The 13,238-nt window shown below is 50.6% G+C and overlaps 20 non-coding genes across 20 annotated transcripts; all 20 read left to right on the plus strand.

Annotated features, from left to right (window-relative positions):
* The first annotated feature begins 49 nt into the window (after window positions 1–49).
* Window positions 50–123, plus strand: TRNAI-AAU (transfer RNA isoleucine (anticodon AAU)). The gene has a single exon. It is a non-coding gene; the product is annotated as a tRNA-Ile (tRNA).
* Window positions 124–1,731: 1,608 nt separating this feature from the next.
* Window positions 1,732–1,805, plus strand: TRNAI-AAU (transfer RNA isoleucine (anticodon AAU)). Its single transcript has one exon. It is a non-coding gene; the product is annotated as a tRNA-Ile (tRNA).
* A 343-nt stretch (window positions 1,806–2,148) lies between these two features.
* On the plus strand, window positions 2,149–2,222 carry TRNAI-AAU (transfer RNA isoleucine (anticodon AAU)). Its single transcript has one exon. It is a non-coding gene; the product is annotated as a tRNA-Ile (tRNA).
* A 348-nt stretch (window positions 2,223–2,570) lies between these two features.
* TRNAI-AAU (transfer RNA isoleucine (anticodon AAU)) lies at window positions 2,571–2,644 on the plus strand. The gene has a single exon. It is a non-coding gene; the product is annotated as a tRNA-Ile (tRNA).
* A 137-nt stretch (window positions 2,645–2,781) lies between these two features.
* On the plus strand, window positions 2,782–2,855 carry TRNAI-GAU (transfer RNA isoleucine (anticodon GAU)). The gene has a single exon. It is a non-coding gene; the product is annotated as a tRNA-Ile (tRNA).
* A 348-nt stretch (window positions 2,856–3,203) lies between these two features.
* TRNAI-AAU (transfer RNA isoleucine (anticodon AAU)) lies at window positions 3,204–3,277 on the plus strand. Its single transcript has one exon. It is a non-coding gene; the product is annotated as a tRNA-Ile (tRNA).
* A 559-nt stretch (window positions 3,278–3,836) lies between these two features.
* On the plus strand, window positions 3,837–3,910 carry TRNAI-AAU (transfer RNA isoleucine (anticodon AAU)). The gene has a single exon. It is a non-coding gene; the product is annotated as a tRNA-Ile (tRNA).
* A 348-nt stretch (window positions 3,911–4,258) lies between these two features.
* On the plus strand, window positions 4,259–4,332 carry TRNAI-AAU (transfer RNA isoleucine (anticodon AAU)). The gene has a single exon. It is a non-coding gene; the product is annotated as a tRNA-Ile (tRNA).
* A 554-nt stretch (window positions 4,333–4,886) lies between these two features.
* Window positions 4,887–4,960, plus strand: TRNAI-AAU (transfer RNA isoleucine (anticodon AAU)). The gene has a single exon. It is a non-coding gene; the product is annotated as a tRNA-Ile (tRNA).
* A 1,002-nt stretch (window positions 4,961–5,962) lies between these two features.
* TRNAI-AAU (transfer RNA isoleucine (anticodon AAU)) lies at window positions 5,963–6,036 on the plus strand. Its single transcript has one exon. It is a non-coding gene; the product is annotated as a tRNA-Ile (tRNA).
* Window positions 6,037–7,017: 981 nt separating this feature from the next.
* TRNAI-AAU (transfer RNA isoleucine (anticodon AAU)) lies at window positions 7,018–7,091 on the plus strand. Its single transcript has one exon. It is a non-coding gene; the product is annotated as a tRNA-Ile (tRNA).
* Window positions 7,092–7,882: 791 nt separating this feature from the next.
* TRNAI-AAU (transfer RNA isoleucine (anticodon AAU)) lies at window positions 7,883–7,956 on the plus strand. The gene has a single exon. It is a non-coding gene; the product is annotated as a tRNA-Ile (tRNA).
* Window positions 7,957–8,093: 137 nt separating this feature from the next.
* TRNAI-AAU (transfer RNA isoleucine (anticodon AAU)) lies at window positions 8,094–8,167 on the plus strand. The gene has a single exon. It is a non-coding gene; the product is annotated as a tRNA-Ile (tRNA).
* Window positions 8,168–8,510: 343 nt separating this feature from the next.
* TRNAI-AAU (transfer RNA isoleucine (anticodon AAU)) lies at window positions 8,511–8,584 on the plus strand. The gene has a single exon. It is a non-coding gene; the product is annotated as a tRNA-Ile (tRNA).
* Window positions 8,585–9,142: 558 nt separating this feature from the next.
* Window positions 9,143–9,216, plus strand: TRNAI-AAU (transfer RNA isoleucine (anticodon AAU)). Its single transcript has one exon. It is a non-coding gene; the product is annotated as a tRNA-Ile (tRNA).
* Window positions 9,217–9,353: 137 nt separating this feature from the next.
* On the plus strand, window positions 9,354–9,427 carry TRNAI-AAU (transfer RNA isoleucine (anticodon AAU)). The gene has a single exon. It is a non-coding gene; the product is annotated as a tRNA-Ile (tRNA).
* Window positions 9,428–9,981: 554 nt separating this feature from the next.
* Window positions 9,982–10,055, plus strand: TRNAI-AAU (transfer RNA isoleucine (anticodon AAU)). The gene has a single exon. It is a non-coding gene; the product is annotated as a tRNA-Ile (tRNA).
* Window positions 10,056–11,057: 1,002 nt separating this feature from the next.
* TRNAI-GAU (transfer RNA isoleucine (anticodon GAU)) lies at window positions 11,058–11,131 on the plus strand. Its single transcript has one exon. It is a non-coding gene; the product is annotated as a tRNA-Ile (tRNA).
* A 770-nt stretch (window positions 11,132–11,901) lies between these two features.
* Window positions 11,902–11,975, plus strand: TRNAI-GAU (transfer RNA isoleucine (anticodon GAU)). Its single transcript has one exon. It is a non-coding gene; the product is annotated as a tRNA-Ile (tRNA).
* A 769-nt stretch (window positions 11,976–12,744) lies between these two features.
* TRNAI-AAU (transfer RNA isoleucine (anticodon AAU)) lies at window positions 12,745–12,818 on the plus strand. Its single transcript has one exon. It is a non-coding gene; the product is annotated as a tRNA-Ile (tRNA).
* Window positions 12,819–13,238: the final 420 nt, after the last annotated feature.

Below are 13,238 nucleotides of genomic sequence, written 5' to 3' on the forward strand. Positions count from 1 at the left end.
TGGCAGAAAGATGGGCTTAGAAAGCGGCAAGTTAAGCATTGCACTTCATGGCCAGTTAGCTCAGTTGGTTAGAGCGTGGTGCTAATAACGCCAAGGTCGCGGGTTCGATCCCCGTACGGGCCAGCCTTTAGCATCGCCAAAGACCCACGGTGACGTCTTAGTCTCGTTTCAAGGCATTTTGTGTGCAACACTGACCATCTTGATGGAAGACTGGCAGAAAGCAGGGCTTAGAAAATGGCAAGTTAAGCATGGCATGGCTGGTTAGCTCAGTTGGTTAGAGCGTGGTGCTAATAACGCCAAGGTCGCGGGTTCGATCCCTGTACGGGCCAGCCTTTAGCATCGCCAAAGACCTACAGTGGAGTTTTGGTCTCGTTTCAAGGCATTTTGTGTGCAACGTTTGACGTATTGATGGAAGAGTGACAGAAAACCAGGCTCAGAAAACGGTAAGAGAAGCATGGCGCCACATGGCCGGTTAGCTCTGTTGGTTAGAGCGTGGTGCTAATAACGCCAAGGTCGCGGGTTCGATACCCGTACTGGCCAGCCTTTAACATCGCCAAAGACCCACGGTGACGTTTTGGTCTCGATTCAAGGCATTTTTGTGCAAAAGTGATCTTCTTGATGGAAGACTGGCAGAAAGATGGGCTTAGAAAGCGGCAAGTTAAGCATTGCACTTCATGGCCGGTTAGCTCAGTTGGTTAGAGCATGGAGCTAATAACACCAAGGTCGCGGGTTCGGTCCCCGTACTGGCCAGCCTTTAGCATCGCCAAAGACCCACGGTGACGTCTTAGTCTCGTTTCAAGGCATTTTGTGTGCAACAGTCACCATCTTGATGGAAGACTGGCAGAAAGCAGGGCTTAGAAAGTGTCAAATTAAGCATGGCACTTAATGGCTGGTTAGCTCATTTGGTTAGAGCGTGGTGCTAATAACGCCAAGGTCGTGGGTTCGATCCCCGTATGGGCCAGCCTTCAGCATCGCCAAAGACCCACGGTGACGTCTTAGTCTCGTTTTAAGGCATTTTGTGTGCAACGTTTGACGTATTGATGGAAGAGTGGCAGTAAACCGGGCTCAGAAAGCGGTAAGAGAAGCTTGGCGCCACATGGCCGGTTAGCTCAGTTGGTTAGAGTGTGGTGCTAATAACGCCAAGGTCGTTGGTTCGATCCCCGTACGGGCCAGCCTTTAGCATCGCCAAAGACCCATGGTGACGTTTTGGTCTCGTTTCAAGGCATTTTTTGTGCAAAAGTGATCTTCTTGATGGAAGACTGGCAGAAAGATGGGCTTAGAAAGCGGCAAGTTAAGCATTGCACTTCATGGCCAGTTAGCTCAGTTGGTTAGAGCGTGGTGCTAATAACGCCAAGGTCGCGGGTTCGATCCCCGTACGGGCAAGCCTTTAGCATCGCCAAAGACCCACGGTGACGTCTTAGTCTCGTTTCAAGGCATTTTGTGTGCAACAGTGACCATCTTGATGGAAGACTGGCAGAAAGCAGGGCTTAGAAAATGGCAAGTTAAGTATGGCACTTAATGGCTGGTTAGCTCAGTTGGTTAGAGCGTGGTGCTAATAACGCCAAGGTCGCGGGTTTGATCCCCGTACAGGCCAGCCTTTAGCATCGCCAAAGACCCACAGCGGAGTTTTGGTCTTGTTTCAAGGCATTTTGTGTGCAATCTTTGACGTATTGATGGAAGAGTGGCAGAAAACCTGGCTCAGAAAGCGGTAAGTGAAGAATGGCGCCACATGGCCGGTTAGCTCAGTTGGTTAGAGTGTGGTGCTAATAACGCCAAGGTCGCGGGTTCGATCCCCGTACGGGCCAGTCTTTAGCATCGCCAAAGACCCACGGTGACGTTTTGGTCTCGTTTCAAGGCATTTTTTGTGCAAAAGTGATCATCTTGAAGGAAGACTGGCAGAAAGATGGGCTTAGAAAGCGGCAAGTTAAGCATTGCACTTCATAGCCGGGTAGCTCAGTTGGTTAGAGCGTGGTGCTAATAACGCCAAGGTTGTGGGTTCGATCCCCGTAAAGGCCAGCCTTTTAGCAAAGACCCACGGTGACGTCTTAGTCTCGTTTCAAGGCATTTTGTGTGCAACAGTGACCATCTTGATGGCAGACTGGCAGAAAGATGGGCTTAGAAAGTGTCAAATTAAGCATGGCACTTAATGGCCGGTTAGCTCAGTTGGTTAGAGCGTGGTGCTAATAAAGCCAAGGTCGCGGGTTCGATTCCCGTACTGGCCAGCCTTTAGCATCGCCAGAGACCCACGGTGACGTCTTAGTCTCGTTTCAAGGCATTTTGTGTGCAACAGTCACCATCTTGATGGAAGACTGGCAGAAAGCAGGGCTTAGAAAGTGTCAAATTAAGCATGGCACTTTATGGCCGGTTAGCTCAGTTGGTTAGAGCGTGGTGCTAATAACGCCAAGGTCGCGGGTTCGATCACCGTATGGGCCAGCCTTCAGCATCTCCAAAGACCCACGGTGACGTCTTAGTCTTGTTTCAAGGCATTTTGTGTGCAAAGTTTGACGTATTGATGGAAGAGTGGCAGTAAACCGGGCTCAGAAAGCGGTAAGAGAAGCATGGCACCACATGGCCGGTTAGCTCAGTTGGTTAGAGTGTGGTGCTAATAACGCCAAGGTCGCGGGTTCGATCCCCGTACGGGCCAGCCTTTAGCATCGCCAAAGACCCACGGTGAAGTTTTGGTCTCGTTTCAAGGCATTTTTTGTGCAAAAGTGATCTTCTTGATGGAAGACTGGCAGAAAGATGGGCTTAGAAAGAGGCAAGTTAAGCATGGCACTTTATGGCCGGTTAGCTCAGTTGGTTAGAGCGTGGTGCTGATAACGCCAAGGTCGCGGATTCGATCCCCGTACGGGCCAGCCTTTAGCATCGCCAAAGACCCACGGTGACGTCTTAGTCTCGTTTCAAGGCATTTTGTGTGCAACAGTGACCATCTTGATGGAAGACTGGCAGAAAGCAGGGCTTAGAAAATGGCAAGTTAAGTATGGCACTTAATGGCTGGTTAGCTCAGTTGGTTAGAGCGTGGTGCTAATAACGCCAAGGTCGCTGGTTTGATCCCCGTACGGGCCAGCCTTTAGCATCGCCAAAGACCCACAGCGGAGTTTTGGTCTTGTTTCAAGGCATTTTGTGTGCAATCTTTGACGTATTGATGGAAGAGTGGCAGAAAACCTGGCTTAGAAAGCGGTAAGTGAAGAATGGCGCCACATGGCCGGTTAGCTCAGTTGGTTAGAGTGTGGTGCTAATAACGCCAAGGTCGCGGGTTCGATCCCCGTACGGGCCAGTCTTTAGCATCGCCAAAGACCCACGGTGACGTTTTGATCTCGTTTCAAGGCATTTTTTGTGCAAAAGTGATCATCTTGAAGGAAGACTGGCAGAAAGATGGGCTTAGAAAGTGTCAAATTAAGCATGGCACTTAATGGCCGGTTAGCTCAGTTGGTTAGAGCGTGGTGCTAACAACGCCAAGGTCGCGGGTTCCATCACCGTATGGGCCAGCCTTTAGCATCGCCAAAGACCCACGGTGACGTCTTAGTCTCGTTTCAAGGCATTTTGTGTGCAACAGTCACCATCTTGATGGAAGACTGGCAGAAAGCAGGGCATAGAAAGTGTCAAATTAAGCATGGCACTAAATGGCCGGTTAGCTCAGTTGGTTAGAGCGTGGTGCTAATAACGCCAAGGTCGCGGGTTCGATCACCGTATGGGCCAGCCTTCAGCATCTCCAAAGACCCACGGTGACGTCTTAGTCTCGTTTCAAGGCATTTTGTGTGCAACGTTTGACGTATTGATGGAAGAGTGGCATTAAACCGGGCTCAGAAAGCGGTAAGAGAAGCATGGCGCCACATGGCCGGTTAGCTCAGTTGGTTAGAGTGTGGTGCTAATAACGCCAAGGTCGCGGGTTCGATCCCCGTACGGGCCAGCCTTTAGCATCGCCAAAGACCTACAGTGGAGTTTTGGTCTCGTTTCAAGGCATTTTGTGTGCAACGTTTGACGTATTGATGGAAGAGTAGCAGTAAACCGGGCTCAGAAATCGGTAAGAGAAGCTTGGCGCCACATGGCCGGTTAGCTCAGTTGGTTAGAGTGTGGTGCTAATAACGCCAAGGTCGCGGGTTCGATCCGCGTACGGGCCAGCCTTTAGCATCGCCAAAGACCCACGGTGACGTTTTGGTCTCGTTTCAAGGCATTTTTTGTGCAAAAGTGATCTTCTTGATGGAATACTGGCAGAAAGATGGGCTTAGAAAGCGGCAAGTTAAGCATTGCACTTCATGGCCAGTTAGCTCAGTTGGTTAGAGCGTGGTGCTAATAACGCCAAGGTCGCGGGTTCGATCCCCGTACGGGCCAGCCTTTAGCATCGCCAAAGACCCACGGTGACGTCTTAGTCTCGTTTCAAGGCATTTTGTGTGCAACACTGACCATATTGATGGAAGACTGGCAGAAAGCAGGGCTTAGAAAATGGCAAGTTAAGCATGGCATGGCTGGTTAGCTCAGTTGGTTAGAGCGTGGTGCTAATAACGCCAAGGTCGCGGGTTCGATCCCTGTACGGGCCAGCCTTTAGCATCGCCAAAGACCCACAGTGGAGTTTTGGTCTCGTTTCAAGGCATTTTGTGTGCAACGTTTGACGTATTGATGGAAGAGTGTCAGAAAACCGGGCTCAGAAAGCCGTAAGAGAAGCATAGCGCCACGTGGCCGGTTAGCTCAGTTGGTTAGAGCGTGGTGCTAATAACGCCAAGGTCGCGGGTTCGATCACCGTACGTGCCAGCATTTAGCATCGCCAAAGTCCCACAGTGACGTCTTAGTCTCGTTTCAAGGCATTTTGTGTGCAACAGTGACCATCTTGATGGCAGACTGGCAGAAAGCAGGGCTTAGAAAGTAACAAGTTAAGAACGGCGCTTAATGGCCGGTTAGCTCAGTTGGTTAGAGCGTGGTGCTAATAACGCCAAGGTCGCGGGTTCGATCCCCGTACGGGCCAGCATTTAGCATCGCCAAAGACCCACGGTGACGTCTTAGTCTCGTTTCAAGGCATTTTGTGTGCAAAATTTTGAGAAGCATGGCTCCACATGGCCGTTTGATGGCAGACTGGCAGAAAGCAGGGCTTAGAAAGTGGCAAGTTAAGCATGGCGCTTAATGGCCGGTTAGCTCAGTTGGATAGAGCGTGGTGCTAATAACGCCATGGTCGCGGGCTCGATCCCTGTACGGGCCAGCCTTTAGCATCGCCAAAGACCTACAGTGGAGTTTTGGTCTCGTTTCAAGGCATTTTGTGTGCAACGTTTGACGTATTGATGGAAGAGTGGCAGTAAACCGGGCTCAGAAAGCGGTAAGAGAAGCATGGCGCCACATGGCCGGTTAGCTCAGTTGGTTAGAGTGTGGTGCTAATAACGCCAAGGTCGTGGGTTCGATTCCCGTACGGGACAGCCTTTAGCATCGCCAAAGACCCACGGTGACGTTTTGGTCTCGTTTCAAGGCATTTTTTGTGCAAAAGTGATCTTCTTGATGGAAGACTGGCAGAAAGATGGGCTTAGAAAGCGGCAAGTTAAGCATTGCACTTCATGGCCAGTTAGCTCAGTTGGTTAGAGCGTGGTGCTAATCACGCCAAGGTCGCGGGTTCGATCCCCGTACGGGCCAACCTTTAGCATCGCCAAAGACCCACGGTGACGTCTTAGTCTCGTTTCAAGGCATTTTGTGTGCAACAGTGACCATCTTGATGGAAGACTGGCAGAAAGCAGGGCTTAGAAAATGGCAAGTTAAGCATGGCACTTAATGGCTGGTTAGCTCAGTTGGTTAGAGCATTGGTGCTAATAACGCCAAGGTCGCGGGTTTGATCCCCGTACGGGCCAGCCTTTAGCATCGCCAAAGACCCACAGCGGAGTTTTGGTCTTGTTTCAAGGCATTTTGTGTGCAATCTTTGACGTATTGATGGAAGAGTGGCAGAAAACCTGGCTCAGAAAGCGGTAAGTGAAGAATGGCGCCACATGGCCGGTTAGCTCAGTTGGTTAGAGTGTGGTGCTAATAACGCCAAGGTCGCGGGTTCGATCCCCGTACGGGCCAGTCTTTAGCATCGCCAAAGACCCACGGTGACGTTTTGGTCTCGTTTCAAGGCATTTTTTGTGCAAAAGTGATCATCTTGAAGGAAGACTGGCAGAAAGATGGGCTTAGAAAGTGTCAAATTAAGCATGGCACTTAATGGCCGGTTAGCTCAGTTGGTTAGAGCGTGGTGCTAATAACGCCAAGGTCGCGGGTTCCATCACCGTATGGGCCAGCCTTTAGCATCGCCAAAGACCCACGGTGACGTCTTAGTCTCGTTTCAAGGCATTTTGTGTGCAACAGTCACCATCTTGATGGAAGACTGGCAGAAAGCAGGGCTTAGAAAGTGTCAAATTAAGCATGGCACTTAATGGCCGGTTAGCTCAGTTGGTTAGAGCGTGGTGCTAATAACGCCAAGGTCGCGGGTTCCATCACCGTATGGGCCAGCCTTTAGCATCGCCAAAGACCCACGGTGACGTCTTAGTCTCGTTTCAAGGCATTTTGTGTGCAACAGTCACCATCTTGATGGAAGACTGGCAGAAAGCAGGGCTTAGAAAGTGTCAAATTAAGCATGGCACTTAATGGCCGGTTAGCTCAGTTGGTTAGAGCGTGGTGCTAATAACGCCAAGGTCGCGGGTTCGATCGCCGTATGGGCCAGCCTTCAGCATCTCCAAAGACCCACGGTGACGTCTTAGTCTCGTTTCAAGGCATTTTGTGTGCAACGTTTGACGTATTGATGGAAGAGTGTCAGAAAACCGGGCTCAGAAAGCCGTAAGAGAAGCATAGCGCCACGTGGCCGGTTAGCTCAGTTGGTTAGAGCGTGGTGCTAATAACGCCAAGGTCGCGGGTTCGATCCCCGTACGTGCCAGCATTTAGCATCGCCAAAGTCCCACAGTGACGTCTTAGTCTCGTTTCAAGGCATTTTGTGTGCAACAGTGACCATCTTGATGGCAGACTGGCAGAAAGCAGGGCTTAGAAAGTAACAAGTTAAGAACGGCGCTTAATGGCCGGTTAGCTCAGTTGGTTAGAGCGTGGTGCTAATAACGCCAAGGTCGCGGGTTCGATCCCCGTACGGGCCAGCATTTAGCATCGCCAAAGACCCACGGTGACGTCTTAGTCTCGTTTCAAGGCATTTTGTGTGCAAAATTTTGAGAAGCATGGCTCCACATGGCCGTTTGATGGCAGACTGGCAGAAAGCAGGGCTTAGAAAGTGGCAAGTTAAGCATGGCGCTTAATGGCCGGTTAGCTCAGTTGGTTAGAGTGTGGTGCTAATAACGCCAAGGTCGCGGGTTCGATTCCCGTACGGGACAGCCTTTAGCATCGCCAAAGACCCACGGTGACGTTTTGGTCTCGTTTCAAGGCATTTTTTGTGCAAAAGTGATCTTCTTGATGGAAGACTGGCAGAAAGATGGGCTTAGAAAGCGGCAAGTTAAGCATTGCACTTCATGGCCAGTTAGCTCAGTTGGTTAGAGCGTGGTGCTAATCACGCCAAGGTCGCGGGTTCGATCCCCGTACGGGCCAACCTTTAGCATCGCCAAAGACCCACGGTGACGTCTTAGTCTCGTTTCAAGGCATTTTGTGTGCAACAGTGACCATCTTGATGGAAGACTGGCAGAAAGCAGGGCTTAGAAAATGGCAAGTTAAGCATGGCACTTAATGGCTGGTTAGCTCAGTTGGTTAGAGCATTGGTGCTAATAGCGCCAAGGTCGCGGGTTTGATCCCCGTACGGGCCAGCCTTTAGCATCGCCAAAGACCCACAGCGGAGTTTTGGTCTTGTTTCAAGGCATTTTGTGTGCAATCTTTGACGTATTGATGGAAGAGTGGCAGAAAACCTGGCTCAGAAAGCGGTAAGAGAAGCATGGCGCCACATGGCCGGTTAGCTCAGTTGGTTAGAGTGTGGTGCTAATAACGCCAAGGTCGCGGGTTCGATCCCCGTACGGGCCAGCCTTTAGCATCGCCAAAGACCCACGGTGACGTTTTGGTCTCGTTTCAAGGCATTTTTTGTGCAAAAGTGATCTTCTTGATGGAAGACTGGCAGAAAGATGGGCTTAGAAAGCGGCAAGTTAAGCATTGCACTTCATGGCCAGTTAGCTCAGTTGGTTAGAGCGTGGTGCTAATAACGCCAAGGTCGCGGGTTCGATCCCCGTACGGGCCAGCCTTTAGCATCGCCAAAGACCCACGGTGACGTCTTAGTCTCGTTTCAAGGCATTTTGTGTGCAACAGTGACCATCTTGATGGAAGACTGGCAGAAAGCAGGGCTTAGAAAATGGCAAGTTAAGCATGGCATGGCTGGTTAGCTCAGTTGGTTAGAGCGTGGTGCTAATAACGCCAAGGTCGCGGGTTCGATCCCTGTACGGGCCAGCCTTTAGCATCGCCAAAGACCTACAGTGGAGTTTTGGTCTCGTTTCAAGGCATTTTGTGTGCAACGTTTGACGTATTGATGGAAGAGTGACAGAAAACCGGGCTCAGAAAACGGTAAGAGAAGCATGGCGCCACATGGCCGGTTAGCTCAGTTGGTTAGAGCGTGGTGCTAATAACGCCAAGGTCGCGGGTTCGATACCCGTACGGGCCAGCCTTTAACATCGCCAAAGACCCACGGTGACGTTTTGGTCTCGATTCAAGGCATTTTTGTGCAAAAGTGATCTTCTTGATGGAAGACTGGCAGAAAGATGGGCTTAGAAAGCGGCAAGTTAAGCATTGCACTACATGGCCGGTTAGCTCAGTTGGTTAGAGCATGGTGCTAATAACACCAAGGTCGCGGGTTCGGTCCCCGTACTGGCCAGCCTTTAGCATCGCCAAAGACCCACGGTGACGTCTTAGTCTCGTTTCAAGGCATTTTGTGTGCAACAGTCACCATCTTGATGGAAGACTGGCAGAAAGCAGGGCTTAGAAAGTGTCAAATTAAGCATGGCACTTAATGACCAGTTAGCTCAGTTGGTTAGAGCGTGGTGCTAATAACGCCAAGGTCGCGGGTTCGATCCCCGTATGGGCCAGCCTTCAGCATCGCCAAAGACCCACGGTGACGTCTTAGTCTCGTTTCAAGGCATTTTGTGTGCAACGTTTGACGTATTGATGGAAGAGTGGCAGTAAACCGGGCTCAGAAATCGGTAAGAGAAGCTTGGCGCCACATGGCCGGTTAGCTCAGTTGGTTAGAGTGTGGTGCTAATAACGCCAAGGTCGTGGGTTCGATCCCCGTACGGGCCAGCCTTTAGCATCGCCAAAGACCCACGGTGACGTTTTGGTCTCGTTTCAAGGCATTTTTTGTGCAAAAGTGATCTTCTTGATGGAATACTGGCAGAAAGATGGGCTTAGAAAGCGGCAAGTTAAGCATTGCACTTCATGGCCAGTTAGCTCAGTTGGTTAGAGCGTGGTGCTAATAACGCCAAGGTCGCGGGTTCGATCCCCGTACGGGCCAGCCTTTAGCATCACCAAAGACCCACGGTGACGTCTTAGTCTCGTTTCAAGGCATTTTGTGTGCAACAGTGACCATCTTGATGGAAGACTGGCAGAAAGCAGGGCTTAGAAAATGGCAAGTTAAGCATGGCATGGCTGGTTAGCTCAGTTGGTTAGAGCGTGGTGCTAATAACGCCAAGGTCGCGGGTTCGATCCCTGTACGGGCCAGCCTTTAGCATCGCCAAAGACCCACAGTGGAGTTTTGGTCTCGTTTCAAGGCATTTTGTGTGTAACGTTTGACGTATTGATGGAAGAGTGTCAGAAAACCGGGCTCAGAAAGCCGTAAGAGAAGCATAGCGCCACGTGGCCGGTTAGCTCAGTTGGTTAGAGCGTGGTGCTAATAACGCCAAGGTCGCGGGTTCGATCCCCGTACGTGCCAGCATTTAGCATCGCCAAAGTCCCACAGTGACGTCTTAGTCTCGTTTCAAGGCATTTTGTGTGCAACAGTGACCATCTTGATGGCAGACTGGCAGAAAGCAGGGCTTAGAAAGTAACAAGTTAAGAACGGCGATTAATGGCCGGTTAGCTCAGTTGGTTAGAGCGTGGTGCTAATAACGCCAAGGTCGCGGGTTCGATCCCCGTACGGGCCAGCATTTAGCATCGCCAAAGACCCACGGTGACGTCTTAGTCTCGTTTCAAGGCATTTTGTGTGCAAAATTTTGAGAAGCATGGCTCCACATGGCCGTTTGATGGCAGACTGGCAGAAAGCAGGGCTTAGAAAGTGGCAAGTTAAGCATGGCGCTTAATGGCCGGTTAGCTCAGTTGGATAGAGCGTGGTGCTAATAACGCCAAGGTCGCGGGTTCGATCCCTGTGCGGGCCAGCCTTTAGCATCGCCAAAGACCTACAGTGGAGTTTTGGTCTCGTTTCAAGGCATTTTGTGTGCAACGTTTGACGTATTGATGGAAGAGTGGCAGTAAACCGGGCTCAGAAAGCGGTAAGAGAAGCATGGCGCCACATGGCCGGTTAGCTCAGTTATTTAGAGTGTGGTGCTAATAACGCCAAGGTCGCGGGTTCGATCCCCGTACGGGACAGCCTTTAGCATCGCCAAAGACCCACGGTGACGTTTTGGTCTCGTTTCAAGGCATTTTTTGTGCAAAAGTGATCTTCTTGATGGAAGACTGGCAGAAAGATGGGCTTAGAAAGCGGCAAGTTAAGCATTGCACTTCATGGCCAGTTAGCTCAGTTGGTTAGAGCGTGGTGCTAATCACGCCAAGGTCACGGGTTCGATCCCCGTACGGGCCAACCTTTAGCATCGCCAAAGACCCACGGTGACGTCTTAGTCTCGTTTCAAGGCATTTTGTGTGCAACAGTGACCATCTTGATGGAAGACTGGCAGAAAGCAGGGCTTAGAAAATGGCAAGTTAAGCATGGCACTTAATGGCTGGTTAGCTCAGTTGGTTAGAGCATTGGTGCTAATAACGCCAAGGTCGCGGGTTTGATCCCCGTACGGGTCAGCCTTTAGCATCGCCAAAGACCCACAGCGGAGTTTTGGTCTTGTTTCAAGGCATTTTGTGTGCAATCTTTGACGTATTGATGGAAGAGTGGCAGAAAACCTGGCTCAGAAAGCGGTAAGAGAAGAATGGCGCCACATGGCCGGTTAGCTCAGTTGGTTAGAGTGTGGTGCTGATAACGCCAAGGTCGCGGGTTTGATCCCCATACGGGCCAGTCTTTAGCATCGCCAAAGACCCACGGTGACGTTTTGGTCTCGTTTCAAGGCATTTTTTGTGCAAAAGTGATCATCTTGAAGGAAGACTGGCAGAAAGATGGGCTTAGAAAGCGGCAAGTTAAGCATTGCACTTCATGACCGGTTAGCTCAGTTGGTTAGAGCGTGGTGCTAATAACGCCAAGGTCGCGGATGCGATCCCCGTACGGGCCAGCCTTTAGCGTCGCCAAAGACCCACAGTGGCGTTTTGGTCTCGTTTCAAGGTATTTTGTGTGCAACGTTTGACGTCTTGATGGAAGAATGGCAGAAAACCGGGCTCAGAAATCGGTAAGAAAAGCATGGCGCAACATGGCCGGTTAGCTCATTTGGTTAGAGCGTGGTGCTAATAACGCCAAGCTCGTGGGTTCTATTCTCGTACGGGCTAGCTTTTAGCATTGCCAAAGACCCACGGTGACGTTTTGGTCTCGTTTCAAGGCATTTTTTGTGCAAAAGTGATCATCTTGATTGAAGACTGGCAGAAAGATGGGCTTAGAAAGCGACTAGTTAACCATTGTCTTTCATGGCCGGTTAGCTCAGTTGGTTAGAGCGTGGTGCTAATAACGCCAAGATCGAGGGTTCGATCCCCGTACGGGCCAGCCTTTAGCATCGCCAAAGACCCACGGTGAAGTTTTGGTTTCGTTTCAAGGCATTTTTTGTGCAAAAGTGATCTTCTTGATGGAAGACTGGCAGAAAGATGGGCTTAGAAAGAGGCAAGTTAAGCATTGCACTTTATGGCCGGTTAGCTCAGTTGGTTAGAGCGTGGTGCTGATAACGCCAAGGTCGTGGATTCGATCCCCGTACGGGCCAGCCTTTAGCATCGCCGAAGACCCACACTGACGTTTTGGTCTTGTTTCAAGGCATTTTGTGTGCAATGTTTAACGTCTTGATGGAAGAGTGGCAGAAAACAGGGCTCAGAAAGCAGTAAGAGAAGCATGGCACCACATGGCCGGTTAGCTCATTTGGTTAGAGCGTGGTGCTAATAACGCCAAGGTCGCGGGTTCGATCCCCTTACGGGCCAGCCTTTAGCATCCCCAAAGACCCACGTTGACGTTTTGGTCTCGTTTCAAGGCATTTTGTGTGCAACAGTGATCATCTTGATGGAAGACTGGCAGAAAGATGACCTTAGAAAGCAGCAAGTTAAGCATTGCACTTCATGGCCGGTTAGCTCAGTTGGTTAGAGCGTGGTGCTAATAATGCCAAGGTCATGGGTTCGATCCCCGTACGGGCCAGCCTTTAGCATCGCCAAAGACCCACGGTGACGTTTTGGTCTCGTTTCAAGGCATTTTGTGTGCAACGTTTGACGTATTGATGGAAGAGTGGCAGAAAACCGGGCTCAGAAAACGGTAAGAGAAGCATGGTGCCACATGGCCGGTTAGCTCAGTTGGTTAGATCGTGGTGCTAATAACGCCAAGGTCGTGGGTTCGATACCCGTACGGGCCAGCCTTTAACATCGCCAAAGACCCACGGTGACGTTTTGGTCTCGATTCAAGGCATTTTTGTGCAAAAGTGATCATCTTGATGGAAGACTGGCTGAAAGATGGGCTTAGAAAGCGACTAGTTAACCATTGTCCTTCATGGCCGGTTAGCTCAGTTGGTTAGAGCGTGGTGCTAATAACCCCAAGGTCGCGGGTTCGATCCCCGTACGGGCCAGTCTTTAGTATCGCCAAAGACCCACAGTGGCGTTTTAGTCTCGTTTCAAGGCATTTTGTGTGCAACGTTTGAAGACTTGATAGAAGAATGGCAGAAAAACAGGCTCAGAAAGAGGTAAGAGAAGCATGGCGCAACGTAGCCGGTTAGCTCATTTGGTTAGAGCGTGGTGCTAATAACGCCAAGGTCGCGGGTTCGATCCCCGTACGGGCCAGCCTTTAGCATCGCCAAAGACCCACAGTGATGTTTTGGTCTCTTTTCAAGTCATTTTGTGTGCAACAGTGACCATCTTGATGGAAGACTGGCAGAAAGCAGGGCTTAGAAAGTGGCAAGTTAAGCATAGCACTTAATGGCCGGTTAGCTCAGTTGGTTAGAGCGTGGTGCTAATAACGGCAAGGTCGCGGGTTCGATCCCGCTACGGGC

The sequence above is a fragment of the Leptodactylus fuscus genome, chromosome 5 (genome assembly GCF_031893055.1).
Source record: "Leptodactylus fuscus isolate aLepFus1 chromosome 5, aLepFus1.hap2, whole genome shotgun sequence".
NCBI lineage: Eukaryota > Metazoa > Chordata > Amphibia > Anura > Leptodactylidae > Leptodactylus > Leptodactylus fuscus.